Source organism: Camellia sinensis, chromosome 9 (assembly GCF_055761805.1).
Source record: "Camellia sinensis isolate YWXY chromosome 9, ASM5576180v1, whole genome shotgun sequence".
Lineage (NCBI taxonomy): Eukaryota > Viridiplantae > Streptophyta > Magnoliopsida > Ericales > Theaceae > Camellia > Camellia sinensis.
Window position 1 is genome coordinate 200,020,675 of NC_138969.1, and position 14,880 is coordinate 200,035,554.

Genomic DNA, 14,880 nt, shown 5'->3' on the forward strand with positions numbered 1-14,880 from the left:
GAAAATGTGGCCCGTACGAGTATATTTGTCATGCTGTTCAATAACAGGTAAGTTTGTATTTCGGAACGACTGCCATTTTATTGAACCATATGCACAGCAATGGATGAAATATGTAATCGGCATGGTACAAACAAACAACGGTCGATTACGTTACCATTAGAAGGAAAACACATCTAGTTGCCTTGCGCTGACCTTTCATCTTATACTTCCGAACACCTTTGACAAGGAATTGTAGTGTTAACTTTGCCCAATTACATGCCCACATACCGATCACGTCCTTCACAGCATGAACGAACGACAAGCTCAAGGCGGTCATTGTGGTAGGACACAACATGGCCCCCAACACGTACAGCGCAAACTTCTGCCGAAACTCGTCATCCGCACCATCACTCTCAGTCAGATAAACTCTCAACTGGTTCAAAGGAATGATTCCCTTAACAGCTCCAACCTCTTCGTAGATATTGGGATATGCGTCTATTGAACCAGTGAACTGCACGTCATTGCCTTCTGACCGTATACCCAATAAGACTTGCACTTCCTCACAGGTGAGCCTCAGGTGACGGCCATGAACACTCAACGAACACGTGTCAGGATCGAAGTTTTGTACCAACCATTGGCACAAGTTATGATCTATACGGGTACACTTTAACCCGAGGAGGCCACCGAACCCAATATCAATGACTGCCTGCTTCTGTGCTTCGTTACACCGGTTCACGATATCAATAATTGCCTTCAACGATATGAGGACTTGTATTTTTCTCTGCAATGTTATTAACGTGAACATTAATACAAAAATTTAACCAGCATTGTGTCGATAGCAGGTCCTCCCCAAATGCAGTTACGAGAACATTAAGCACGTAAGTACCTTTGCAGCTTTCTTTGTAACTTCTTCGCCCAGTTCCTTGGCACTTGCCTTAGCCATGTCCTGAAACCTCTTCTTCTCATCACAGGGGAGTTCCTTCCACCTTTCCCCAATATCCTTCCGGCTCTGTAAGTGTTACACCAATGTGATGCACATACAGGACAAATAAGAACTGTAAGTCCAAAATAATTGTCACCACAAGTTGTATCACTCGCAATGTGTGCACATTTTGTGGTATTTACGTATGATTGCACATACAAATTACTATTTCGCACACATTTGAAATAAAAACAGACATGGAATTTTACAAATAATCAGAGTTTATAAGAACATGCAATATGGCGTCTATGACTGCTGAAAATCGCTGAATGCGACACAACAGAAGCACATGACTGGTGTGCGCATAGAATAGAAGTCCATACTTTGCTATGACAGCACTCACTTGTTTCCATCACTGTACTCTACTTACTACATGTCTGCACACTAACCATATTCGGTCCGGGGTTGTCTGCTTCTCGTCTTTCCTTGAATTGTTGCTGGCTGCAACCATTGTCAATTTTGGCGTAAGTATATGTTAGATATGGATGGATATATATACATTTATGTACACAAATCGCAACCATTGACATTTACGGACCAATTTCTGACACAAACAAATTTGGTCCCAACTACATAATAATGCATCTGTAATGTCCAATTTTCGTTGCTAAAAATATAATAACCACATGCTTTCTGCAACAACAATTATAAATGGTCCAAATTATTTTGGCCCTTACTTTTGGTCTCTAAAATCCTAATTTCTTGCGAGTACAAAGTGAAATTTGCACAGGAGCAAACTATGAGTTGAAGATATGTAATGCACAATTGTGCAAAAATACTGTCAGACGTTTATGACGAGAGTGTTCGTACTGTGAGCCGCTTTGAAGGACACAGATCGAACCTGTAAAAAATAAATGGTCCAACTGGCCGCTTTCGACGAGGGGGCTCGGTAATGTCAACCGTTTTGATTCGTGAACCTTTGCCACTTGGGTTCAATGTTTTCCTTTGCCTGTAACAAATATCAGCGTAAATGAATTTTTATTGAAGGCCAAATTACATCGGAGGTATGTACGTTTTGTGCATTCTATCATCTTCGTCGGTTAAATTTAAAGGCAGTCAATCTTGCCTTGTCATTTCCAAAGTTGTGTCATTTTCGTGAAATTGGTAATGTCGTTTTCCGTTGTCACCGCAAATTATTAACTGAAGTGGTTTAGTATTACTCAGTCAATTAGAGATTTCACAAATTCTCTCCGCAGAATATGCGACATGTGCCGTATGTACACATATTCTGCTAAGAAATGGACAGTTTTAATCCATTACACGAAATTCATGGTGCAATTTGAGGCTATCGCAAATGTGTGAAACACAAATCGCACAACTTCTTGATGACAGTACATACCGCCACAATATGTCATACACGAACAGACCGTGGAATTCAGTACGTACACGAAACATATCCTTGCAAAACTAACTGTATGAAATAGTGAACGACATAAACGCATTGTTGCTTCGCATCGTCTGACATGTCGCCCATATCCAATTACGATAGTTCTTGCAAAGAATTTCATGGAAGATTGATAAGGATGCAGAAAGAACATTACTCCCAAATTGTAACAAAATGAAATTGACTGTTAACAACTTGCAATGAACGGACCATTCAGTCGTACGTACATTGTACGAGTGGTACCTTTCGTTTATTGTTCAAGTACGATATGTTGTCGTTAATTTATGCACGTATGGCATGCCACTGTTTTACGAAAATTAATTGCCCATATTTTGTACTCGTTTTATAGTATTCACGACTTCAAGCCAGAAACAAGAACCAATACGCACACTTCAAACAGGGTCGCATCGGACATTCAACCCAGGAGCACACATACGCAGCTTACAATCAAGCTGAGAAATAAAAAACTGGCTACACTGCTCAACCAAGACCGTTTGTCACTGTGGAACTCCTCAATGGCAATATCAGTTTGTCACCCGTGTACTTTGTATACCTAATCGTACATATGGTTTCAATGACTTAAGGAGGAACAGTTTAATAGTTGAGAAATGGTAATGTCGTGCGAGGGGAACACAGTAGATCATAATAATAATGTGCTTAATCAAGAAAAAATAGACAGACTCACACATGCCCGATAAAATGACCAGTGTTACCGTCGGTGAGCTAGCGCAGTCGAAATGGAGAGACAAAGAGAGAGTGTGTTACTGGAGGTGGACATCAAAACCGAAATGGAGAGAGAATGAGGGACAACAAAGTTGTCGAAATTGTGTGTGGGAAATGGAAATGAGTTGGTGAGATTAGAAAGGCTACGCCATGTGGGTCATCATGAAAAGTACTGCATCTGTGGGATTTCATGGGCGTTGTCTGCCGACTTTGGTTTTTGTTCCAAATTTGGGAGGGAAACGGAAACGTACATGACACTACATATTAAGGCCAAGTTTGGCAAGTTGGAAAAAAATTAAAACGTCAAAAAGTTACTCAGAAACTTAAGAAGTTGTCACTATTCACCAAAAGTCAAAAATTACGGCTGCACAATTCTGAATTCTAATTTTTCCTTACACAAACTTTTTAGTACACATTTTTCCATAAACAGTCAAAAAGTTAACCCAATCATCCATATATTTTTACTAAATTTTTTAGTCCAAAAAGAAAAAAAAATTGCAATTTTTTAGTCCAATTGTTTTTCCTCAATTTTTTAATATAAATAAATGTACTTTTTGACTTTTTGTGAAATATGGGTTCCGTTTGGGTTGTGAAATATGACTTTTTAATATATATATATATATATATATATATGTAATAAACAAATGTGTATAATTAATTTCAGTTTCAAAAAAATGAGAGGCGGCAAAAATTTGCAAACAAGTACAAAAAACCCCAACATTATAAGAACATAAAGTTCAGCGACCCATACAGATATTGTCGTGGTAGACGTCCGGTGTGACTCTCGGTCAGATGTCCGGGAGGGCTTTCTCCCAGCATTTCCCTGCCTCCCTTCCCATTGTAAAAACGGAAGCTATTGTTAACAGGCAATCTAACATTGCACAGTAATTATGGTCAGTAACATTGCCCTTACCGTTGCACAGAATCAACAAACAAGAAACTTTGTTAGGAAAAATTTAACAGCTGACAGTAGCAAATAAAGTAACACATCCATTGTGGATGTAACTAGAATGTTAGCGATAGAATTATAACAAACCACTTATTCACAGTAATAAGTAGTGGATTACTAATAGTTAAGTTTGTTTTCATAGATAGGAGTTATAATTAGGGTTGTTGCTGTTTGGTAGTGCTTGTTGGCTTCTAAAGGTAAAACTGTTACATGCAAAACGAGGCGTAAATTATTTTCGTTCAGGACTGGACATATCGAACGCATAAATACAAACAAACTGAGACAACAACTTAATTACTAAGACCATCTCCAACGCTTCACCAAACCTAGCATCAAATTTGAAATTTGGTGAAAAAAGCACTGTTTGGAGCTCCAACGGTTTCACCAAATTGATATCAAATCGAGAATTCACCAAACGTTTCACCTAATCGAGGACAAGCTCTGCATTTAACCAAAACACCGTGTATGACCGTTGGGGGAGACCAGCCGGCAGCCGGTTGTCCCCGGAGCAGATTTGATAAAAGGTGAAGTGTTGGAGCCAGTGGTATCAAATTGAGGAAAGCATCCTTTTTTCATCAGATTTGATGAAAAAAGAAATTCACCGTTGGAGATGCTCTAAGGAAGCACAGTAAGTACATTACATAGGATAACAGGGGCCAAACAAGCAAATCTACGTATATATCGAGGGTATCATAATCCCAACGTATTCTGAATGCACAAATATTTGACATTACATTGGACAGTGCTGTTCGGCCCGTGGGGGCCATCAGGGGACCCATTTTGATAATCTGAATCATTATATGTGTACAGTTCGTCGAGTACTACATGCCTATGAAAAATCACGTTGATCGAATATCGATAGGTATCTGATCGGAGTAGTTTTTTTCAACCGTTAACTATAACACCATCCCATATTTTTATACAAAACTTATTTGATCATATAATTAGCGATATCCGATGAGCATGATTTTTAATAGACATATAGTACTGGATGAGTTGTATACATTGAACGGTTCAGATTGTGAAAACGGGACCTGTGATAAGCTCCCACGGACCGAACAACACTGTCCTGTGTAATTTTATTGTGCACCCATGTGTAATTTGTACCGGGACAGACCAATCACTGTGTCTTCCATTATTACTTGCAATTTGCATCAAGCAATTTATGTTTTTAAATTTTTTAATTTCTGTGCAGCAGTAACTTTTTAGCTTGTTCAGTAAGTTTTTGTACTTTTTGTCTTCTTGAAGACATGCCAAACCAGCACTAAACCATGACAATATTACTTGTAGTCCCATCACTGTCAGTCCCCTGACTACTAATTCCCTTAGTAACAATCCCACCCCTTATAGTTACCAGTACTATTATTGCCATCTCACAACTACATTTGTTGTCGGTTCAATGTTCTCTCGCTGGTTGTGTCATGACTAAAGTGGAGACTGGCCTCGTTTGGGAACAGCCTGATTTTTACAATTTTTGGCTATTTGGGTAACATATGAGCTAGAAAAAACTAGTGGGTTGTTTGGTTTGTTTTTAGGAGAGTTCTTTTTGAAAAAAATTTTGGGAACAGAGTTTACAAATGTTTTTGTTTAGTTTGGTTGTATGTTTTGAGTGACAAATTTTTTTTGGGAGTTTGATATGATTTGATATTTTGGGACAATTGAGTAGATGTGTGTGAGAGAAAAAGTGATTGAGAAGGACAAAGGAGAGAGAAAAAGTGCTTGATTGATGTGTAACAGAGAAACTGATTTTCGAAATTTTTTGAGAAAAATGTCAAACCAAACAATTTGTAGATTTTTTTTCCCTAAAACTCATCTGTAAAATTCAAACCAAACATACCCAGTACGTTTGAGACGAATTTTTAGTTTTTTACAAAAAGATGTGCAAAAAGTAGAGACAAAATAAATTTTTTTAATTTTTCGATGTGTTGTTGCCTTTTTCATTTTTTCAGTGAATTTTTAGCTTTTTCACTAAAAATTAAAATAAAGAAATAAAAATTTTTGTTTTCCCGCTCTGCTATACAGGTTATACAGAGTATACACCTCAATCTCACTCTCACTCCCTCTTACTCTGACACTCACTCCTCCTTCACCGAACCTAGCCTGACCGGCGACCACTCCCGACGGCGACCCACTCGTAAACCCAACCCACCGCTGTAGCCCTCATTTTCTCTGCTTTGCGAACCACAGCTCCACCGCGACCACCATCGGCTGTTTGACAAAGTAGATTTGAAATTTGGAAGTTAGGGCTTTCAAAATTAGGGCTTTGAATATTACAGCTTCGAAAATTAGGGCTTTGAAAAGTACGGCTTTGAAAATTACTGTTATGCAGATCGATAAATGGTATGATTGAAAAATGTGGCACATATTGTCCGGAACATATATGCATTTACCTTGTAGAGTTAAAGTATAAATTTTGCAGAACGTAGTATGATTATGCAGAAAGTGATCGAACATAAAATGAAAGGATCACATCTTTGCAGAACATAGTATGATTATGCAGATTGATAATTAGTTGAACAAATGCATATAGTTGTGTAATTTTCAATGTGTAATTGATAATGTGGTTTTGGTGTATTTGTTGTCAATCACGCATGATTTCTTGTAATAAACTGCTATCAACTAATATGTTAGCTGCGTGAATTGAATTAACTATTATGAACATTGATAACTATTATCAAATTGAACTTAAATGTTCATAACTATTACTGATTTGTTCATAAGTATTTCAGTGTGCTTTGTTGAAATTCACATGTGTGATTTGTTGATAACTATTTCAATTTGATAACTACTGAATCACACTCTCCAACAATTTGGCCATAATCATTTCACTTCAGTATGATTTGTTGATAATAGTTGTTTAACATGTGTGATTGATAATTGAATTGACATTGAACTCATATGTTTGTAAAACTGCCATGTTTGTTCAGATTGAAAATGCTGTGTGTGTAACATGTGTGTAATTAATCACAAATGCTATGTTTGAAACTGCGATGTTTGAAATTGCTATATTTGTTCAGTTTGAAAATGCTATGTGTGTACATTGAGCTGCGATGTTTGTTCAAATGCTATTAACAGTTTAGTCTGTGTAACCTCTGTTCAAATGCTATTAAACATGGCAGTTTGAACAAATAGATGTTTTCAGTAAAGACACACTCTCTCCCTCAAATTCAAACAGAACTGCTATTAACCCCATCAAACAGAAGCATAGCAGAGCACTACAAATTTCTCATGTTTGCAGATTTAAAAAATGGCTTCTTCTTCTAACATTAGCAACATAAGATTACAAACGAGGCTGTGCAATTGTGGAAGAATCGCTGCCATATGTATTGTAAGAACCAATGAAAATGGAAATGAAGGGCGTTTATTCTTTGTTTGTCCATCAAAATATGTAAGTATGTATTGCAAATTTTAATCCTTTAGTAGTCACATTAATATTTGTCGTATTCAACTAACTGATTGTTATGCATTGTAGAGTACCACTCCCACTCCCCATTGCAATTACTTCAAGTTCGTGGATGACGATGATGAAGACGTTATGTCCAGAATCCCTTCCAACACTAGAGCTTGTGATGCTTTAACAGTAGAACACTTGAACAATGTAAGGACGAGGCATGATGACTTGGAAAATGTCCATGGTCAAAGGTTTGAAAGGATAGAAAATATTATCAAAGCGATGGTGTATTTCATTATATTTTCTATCATTTTGTACTTGATCATGTAACTTGTGTACTTTATTGTATTTTGGGAAATTGAATGGAACAATTTTGGTTGTATTGTACTTCATGATGTAACTAATGTTTATAGAATGAATTTTATTATGATGTAACTTATGTAACTTACTTAATAGCTTTGTGGAATGAATTTTAGTATGGAATGAATGTACGGAATGAATTTTATAAGTTATTATGATGTAACTTGTAATTTTATTATGTAATGAATTTTGGGAAACGTTGGTGTCATTGTAAGAGCTTTGTGGATGCTATTTGGCAGATCTGTGGACGAATTTTGTGGATGCTATGTCGATTCATTTTTTGTGGATGCTATGTGGATGAATTTTGTGGATGCTTTGTGGATGAATGAATTTTGTGGGTGCTATGTCACTTATCTGTGACCTGTTATCTGTTGCAGGTTCTGTTATCTGGGTGCATGAATTTTGGTTGTAATGAACAACTTCTGTTATCTGTTGCAGGTTTGTTTGTAATGAACAGATTTGGCATATCTGTTATCTGTCAACTAGTATCTGCTTGTCACTTATCTGTCACCTCAACTATTATCTGTTAGCAAGTTGAAAGCAGATATAGAATGCGTGGTACATTTCTTCACCATCGTGCTAACTTCTTCATTAATGAATATCAATACTCTGTTTGTGAATGGTCTATTGTATATTTTGTTGTTTCAAGGGGAGTTGATTAGTTTATAACAATGCGCAATGAGAGACAAATTGCTAATGCACAGGTTGACCCCACGGCGTATACTTCCACACAACCGTTGTGTTTGAAAAAACAAAACATTTGTGCCCATATTGATGGTAGAGTGTATGAGATTGTTGGCCGGCGGTGCACAATTTTTTTTTTACAATTACAGCTTGTGATTCCATTGAATGATTCTGACACTTAAACTTTATTGTCCATATTCAACGATTCACAAAACATGGGTAATGATAGTTTCTGATATCAGTCATTGACATTACAGAAAAATGACCTTGTCATCGTACTTTGATTCTAAATCATAAAACAGCTTTCAGTCGATGACGGTGACCCAAAAAAATACCTTCAACAAAGTCGAAATGATGAAGACATTAACGCATGCACCGTTGAAATAGTTAGCAGAGTATGACGGTTTGTTAGTTTCTAAGTCGTATTTTTTCACACCACGATGGCATCTTACAGCACTACGCTTACTATGTCATACACATGTCCAGGTCTCCTAATCCTCGCTCAAATCAACAATCTCAGAGTCTGAGTAATCTGAAAGGTCAGGGTTCGACACCAGTGCAAGATCCTCCATTATAGCCTTGATCGCAGATGCCGGGTTCGATCCATGTATCTTCGACTCTGCCTTTGCGTCCTCTATGCATGAGTGCCTAATGAGTCGACGAGTCATTTGATCAATCTCACTTTGCAAATGACGCCTAACTTGGGACTCGCTGACATGAGGGAATTGCCGCTACATTTCAACCGATCGGGCTTTAGTAACCTTGACAAAAACACATCGACAGTGGTGTTCACACTGAACTCGTTTGGCAAACAGTGAAACTGGAATTCCAAAATACTTCTTTAAGCTTGCATCTTGTATTGGGGTGCAATTGTAATCTCGTAGAGGTTGAAAACTCCACAGTGGGAACCCTGTTTTAATGAAACGTCGATCACCGAAGGAATCGATATACCCACCTGCATAATCCAATTCTGGTGACTTCGGTCAGGAGCTGTCAGCCCTTGCAACTGATTGTCCACGACCGCGATTACCGTGGTGTGCATCCATAGGTGTGAAGGTTCTTGATTGAGCCCAACTTTGTTTTCACAGGTTCACGAACAATATATAGACGCAAAAACAAACCCAAATGCAAAGGAAACAACACTGGTTGCAAACTTTTTTGTGGTTGGTTGAAAATGTTAAATTACCTTAAACCCGTAGTCATTAATACGTTGGTGGTAGGTTTAAAGATGTGAACACACTTATTGTTGTTTGGTGGCAACACCTACCCAAACTGAGTAAAAGCAAATTAATGACTACGGGTATTTCATTTAATAGGTTCGGTGCAGTTGGAAAGACATATGTATCTGATAAGAGGAATTTTGCTAAGCTTTATGGATGAGTAGACATGTAATTGGGTTGGGGCACAAATACATATGACGGATGTGAATGTATGCTAAACTGTGAGTGTGGAAATCAATGACAGTGGGATAGTACTCATGGAAGGTACAACGCATGTGTGTTGGAAATGCCAAATAATGGACGATCAGGGGTACTTAACGGATGACTTGGTGCATGCAAGAAGGAACAAATTTTTGCAAGATGAATTCGGCCAGATTGAGATATTAATACAATGTATGTCATAATGCATGAGGTCTTCTGAAAACATACAAGTCATGTACCATATCTTACAAATACTTACAACATAGTGTTATGTAATATTATGAATCTGTACATTCCTTTTAAAAAGTAGTCAGTAAAATAAACCATACACATATTCCTACAAAATGTCTGATTCGAACAAGATTGAAGCTAGTGTTGAAGCTCATGTTGCTCCTGTATTGCAGCAGTTGCAAGATATTTACGAAAGGCTAAATGAAGTGGACACACGGTTGTCAAGTTTGGAGCGGCAAGTTAGCACTATGAAGCAAAATGTTGATTGGTTGACCGATGACAAATTGGCTGCGAACGAAGCAAAATTTGATAAGACAATGGATGATGACAGTCAATCAGATAGTACGGACAACTCCTCAGAAGATGCTGCTGATGATGTAGCAGATATGTAGATTTGTTTTTTTTTTTTTTTTTTAACCTTCCCTGTAAGCCATGAAAGTTTTGTTTTGGCTGGAGTCATATGTGCTAATGGGTTGATATATAACTTACCTACAAAGAGTATTGAGTTTTCATTCAGAATGTGGTTGGTTTGGTTTCATTTCTGAAATTTAATTTTCCCTTTTTTGTAATTAAATTATAAATTCATTTCGGTAACAAACAAAAAATACAACTACGACAGCAGCCAGTAAAAACAATTTCATTACAAATTCATTTTGTAATTATATTAGTTTTTATTTATTTTTAAAAAGTTCAAATTATTTTTTTATTACAGTTGTGACATCGAAGTGATGCTGACAAATTGGGTAGCAAGTACATTCCAAATATGAGTAAAAAAAGCAGCCGTAAATTATATTTGTTTTAGTCGCATTCATCCGAACAAGAAACATGCGTAAACAAAATCCGAACTAAGACAGCAGCCACATCGACATGTTCGATCCATGTTTACATTTGACTTGCACTTTGCAGTTAGTCCATCTTTACATCGTCCACCAAAAACAATACTGGGGAGCCATAATTAACATCCATATTGAAATCAAAGAATAAAAAATTGGTGAAGTCCTGTTGGCACCCAAATTACTGGCGTACTGGCAGCCCATTCCCATCACTAGCCTAGCTTGTGGCATTGCTCATATGAAGGCAGTCCCGGTACTCTGCGATCTTTGCATTATTGACATCCATAACGATGTCAACCAACAACTTATGATGCACAGAGGGAGCAAACCTTGTACAGAAAGATCATAAGACAAATCAGTTAAACTTGCAGGACATACAAGGAAGGATTTGATTGACAAATGGAAATGAAGCGGTAGAATGTACCTTGTGTGGACCGGGGCTTAAATCAGGTTGCTGCATGAATTTGATGACGAACATCCCACAGTCAAACGTGCTACAAAAATAATTTCACATTAAAGTTGTCGTCAATGTCAGTAGGTTCATTAAATCAGTCATGCAGCATACACATTAATGTGAGGGAGGGATTGTGGATTACTCGTCCAGTTGTTGTACTGGCCTCTCATCTAACATGTAGAGGCGGAAGCTACGCACGTCTATAACATAATCATTTCGAAAGTGTAGTTGCAGCAAGTCGTGCATAGTTTGAACTTGTTCCACAAGGTTGAAGTTGGTTTATGTAAAGGATGTTCAAGTTTGTTGTAGTGTTCAGAAATGCACCAGAAGGACATACCAAAATTTTAGCCGCATTTAGCTTCCTTTTGTTCGGTTGGTTGGATGGGACCGAGTCAAATAGGTAGGCTACACGGTCCACCATATCAATTTTAACGCACAACCAATGCACTCCTCTGTAATTGAAAGGCATGTAAATCTACACGTAAACACAAGGGCAGATCTTGTTTAGAGGCCATGTAAACATGTAATGGCTAACATATTTTCGTTTTAATATAACGGGATGAACATTGATATTACCCTCTGGCATGCATCAATCGCACCAGTGTATCTGTCATGTCCGAAAAATGATGTCACGGTATGTTCATGGTGCAGAGGTTGCGTATTTTTATTTAGAATCAAAGTCTGCATGTGTAATGCATAAATGTCATTGACGGAAACATTTGTCAAAATATGTCATACACAAAACACAACGTAGCTTTAAACACTTACTTACCGACAGATATACGGGAAAGAACCAATCAGTGTGCCTCTCGTCATTGTGTAAATCCCTCTGTCGATTAGTCAATTGCACCACCACCAAGTTGATTGGCTGGAACATTGTATGTAAGACACAAGGCAAGTTGATTAGAAAGGTTTCTGAGTTCAGGGGTACTGAAAAACGCAGCTTCATATTTGCGCAGCCAACACTTACAGTGTCGGATAGCCACGACCCCGGTTTGAGCGTGTGTATGTCACGCCGAGTACCAACTTCACATGCCCGTCCATGAAGATTCATGGAAACAACAACATCCCTACAAGCAAAAATGATCTTTAGAACGATAGTTATTTCACAGTGGACTGTCATTTAAAATTTGCAAGTAGTAAACGAAACAATACATTTCATTTTTGCTATCGTCAAATACATAGTCAAGAAGTTTTTGTTCCTCCGCTGATAACAACCCTTCACTGTCCAACATTCTGAACGAGTCCTACAAAAATAAACAGCCAACTAACACTACACATTTCATTAAAAAAATTTAAGCTTACATTACAAGGTCGGTAGTCATAAAAAAGAACGTGAAATGATGTATAAACTGTGAGCCTCAGAGTTTTCCAAACTTGTGATATTTGGTGCGGAGTTTGTTAGAAATGTGTACAAACATATGCCAGCAGTCATAACTGCAAACATGCAATTGTTTGACGAGTAGTACAATACAACACAGATGATTGTAAAATGACTGATTCACATTATTGATGTGGGCATGAATTGGGTATTTAGAACTTGTGGGGCATTAAAGGCAGTATTTGTACCTTGTTCACCTTATCCACACCATCAACATCCACAGGTGAACTGATGTCGTCAACTCCACTATTTGTTTTGCTATCGATGCACCGAACCATATCCCTGACCTCAGTGGCTTGAACTCCACTTCCGCGCATTTTCCCTTTTCCTTTTCCTTTTCCTCTTCCCTTTGCACTTCCTCTAACGATTTCAGTTGCTCCCAATGGTTTGCCAAGCTTAGTAGGAGAAGTATGCACATCGCACGGCACGTTCTTCACGGCCACTAACTGAAGGTCAGGAGTGTATTTATCTTTAGTTTCGTATGTTTCCCCTTACTGAAGGCCTCCATTCTTCTGATTGTCCCCACCTTCTTCGATGTTCAGCTTGTGCCCATCATGGAAATGACTTTTGTCCCTTGCCAAGGTTCCCTTCAAATTCTGTTGTTGGTGATCCACCCCTTGTACATCTAAAATATTACACTCCATTGGGTTAACCTCGTCAGATGATTTGACCACGCCATCGTCATGCGCCTCGACTCCAACAGCAAGGTCCACACCCTGTTTGTCCACGCCTGCCGGTTGTGGTGTAAAGAATATACCTTCGATGAGGTGGTGTAGCATTTGCTTCAGTTCACCTAAATTGGTTTGTTCAGTGAATGGTTCGTTGCAGCCCAAACTGAAACGTTGAAGTAGTTGCTTCAGCATTTCCTTCAGTTCGGCAACATTGGAGGAGAGGTTAATGATACACACATCATTGCCTTCCACCTAATCATACGTACACATTCGTGAACTTAGTCTTATAAATCATCGGTAAAATGATGTGGCTCAACGTAGACACCCCATTTTTGACCGTCCTCAAGACTTGGACGTCACCGTTTGAACACTCGGTGATTATCCATGTTTGTGTTCGTTTAGAGTTCCCGGAGGCCTCGGCTCGCGTGCCTTGCCTCAGGACCTCCGAACTTGACCGTTTAGTGTCTGGTTTTGCACCAAACACTTACATCTTGCCTTTGAGAGGCAGGGTAGGGCTTGTAGACCATCCCTACCCACCACCGGCAGTGGCTAGAGGCCACCGGCTGGTGTTTGCTGCCATCGGCAATGTAGTTTGCCGGCCGGCACCTTTTGTTGCCAGTCAGCACTATTTTGTGCCGGTTGGCACTCTTTTGGCCAAGATGGAATTTTTGGCCGGCCGGTTACTGTGCAGTTGCTTTTTGAGATATTTTTAGGCAGCTGTATTGCAGTGACTTTCCCTCCATACACGTGTATGGAGGGATGGCCCTCTAGTTTTGCTTAACTTGTAAGTTTTGCAAGTTTGGTGAGAGAGATAGATAGAGGCTCTCTCTTGGGGCTAAGAGGAGAGACTTTAGACATTTTTTAGAGAGGGAAAAACACAGAGAGAAGCTCTGGTTTTAGGGTTTGAGTTGCATACACATCCTATCTCTATATTTACTCTTGTGTGTGTTTTAGTCCATACTATTGCACACAAGCACCTAGTGTTTCACCTTCCTCTTGAAACTAGGGTTCTAAGGGCTTTTTCTTGAGTTTCTTGACTGGTTTGGAGCCAAAGGAGGCCATTGGAGCACCATTTGTAAAGGGGTCATCAAGGGTGAGAATCTAGTCCCATTTTTCCCCATTTTTGCATTGATTTTATACCTATCTTAGAGCTGTTTTTGTGCTTATTGTATAACATAAAAAAGTTCTGTTTTTAGGCCCTCTTTACTGTTTATTAAGAGTGTTTTGTTGTTTGAGGGTTGTTGACCACCCTTAGGCCTTGAAAGGCCTCATTTTGGGCCATTTTGTGCTAGCTCCGGGATTTTGGTGTTGGGGTCTCTTCACCACTGAAATCTTGAGGGATTTCAGTGGTGAAGATGATGCCTTGAAGTCCCAAAAACGAGAGGGCCACCCCCTCTCCTTGTTGTCCTTGAAAAGGACATATTTTGGCCTCTTAAG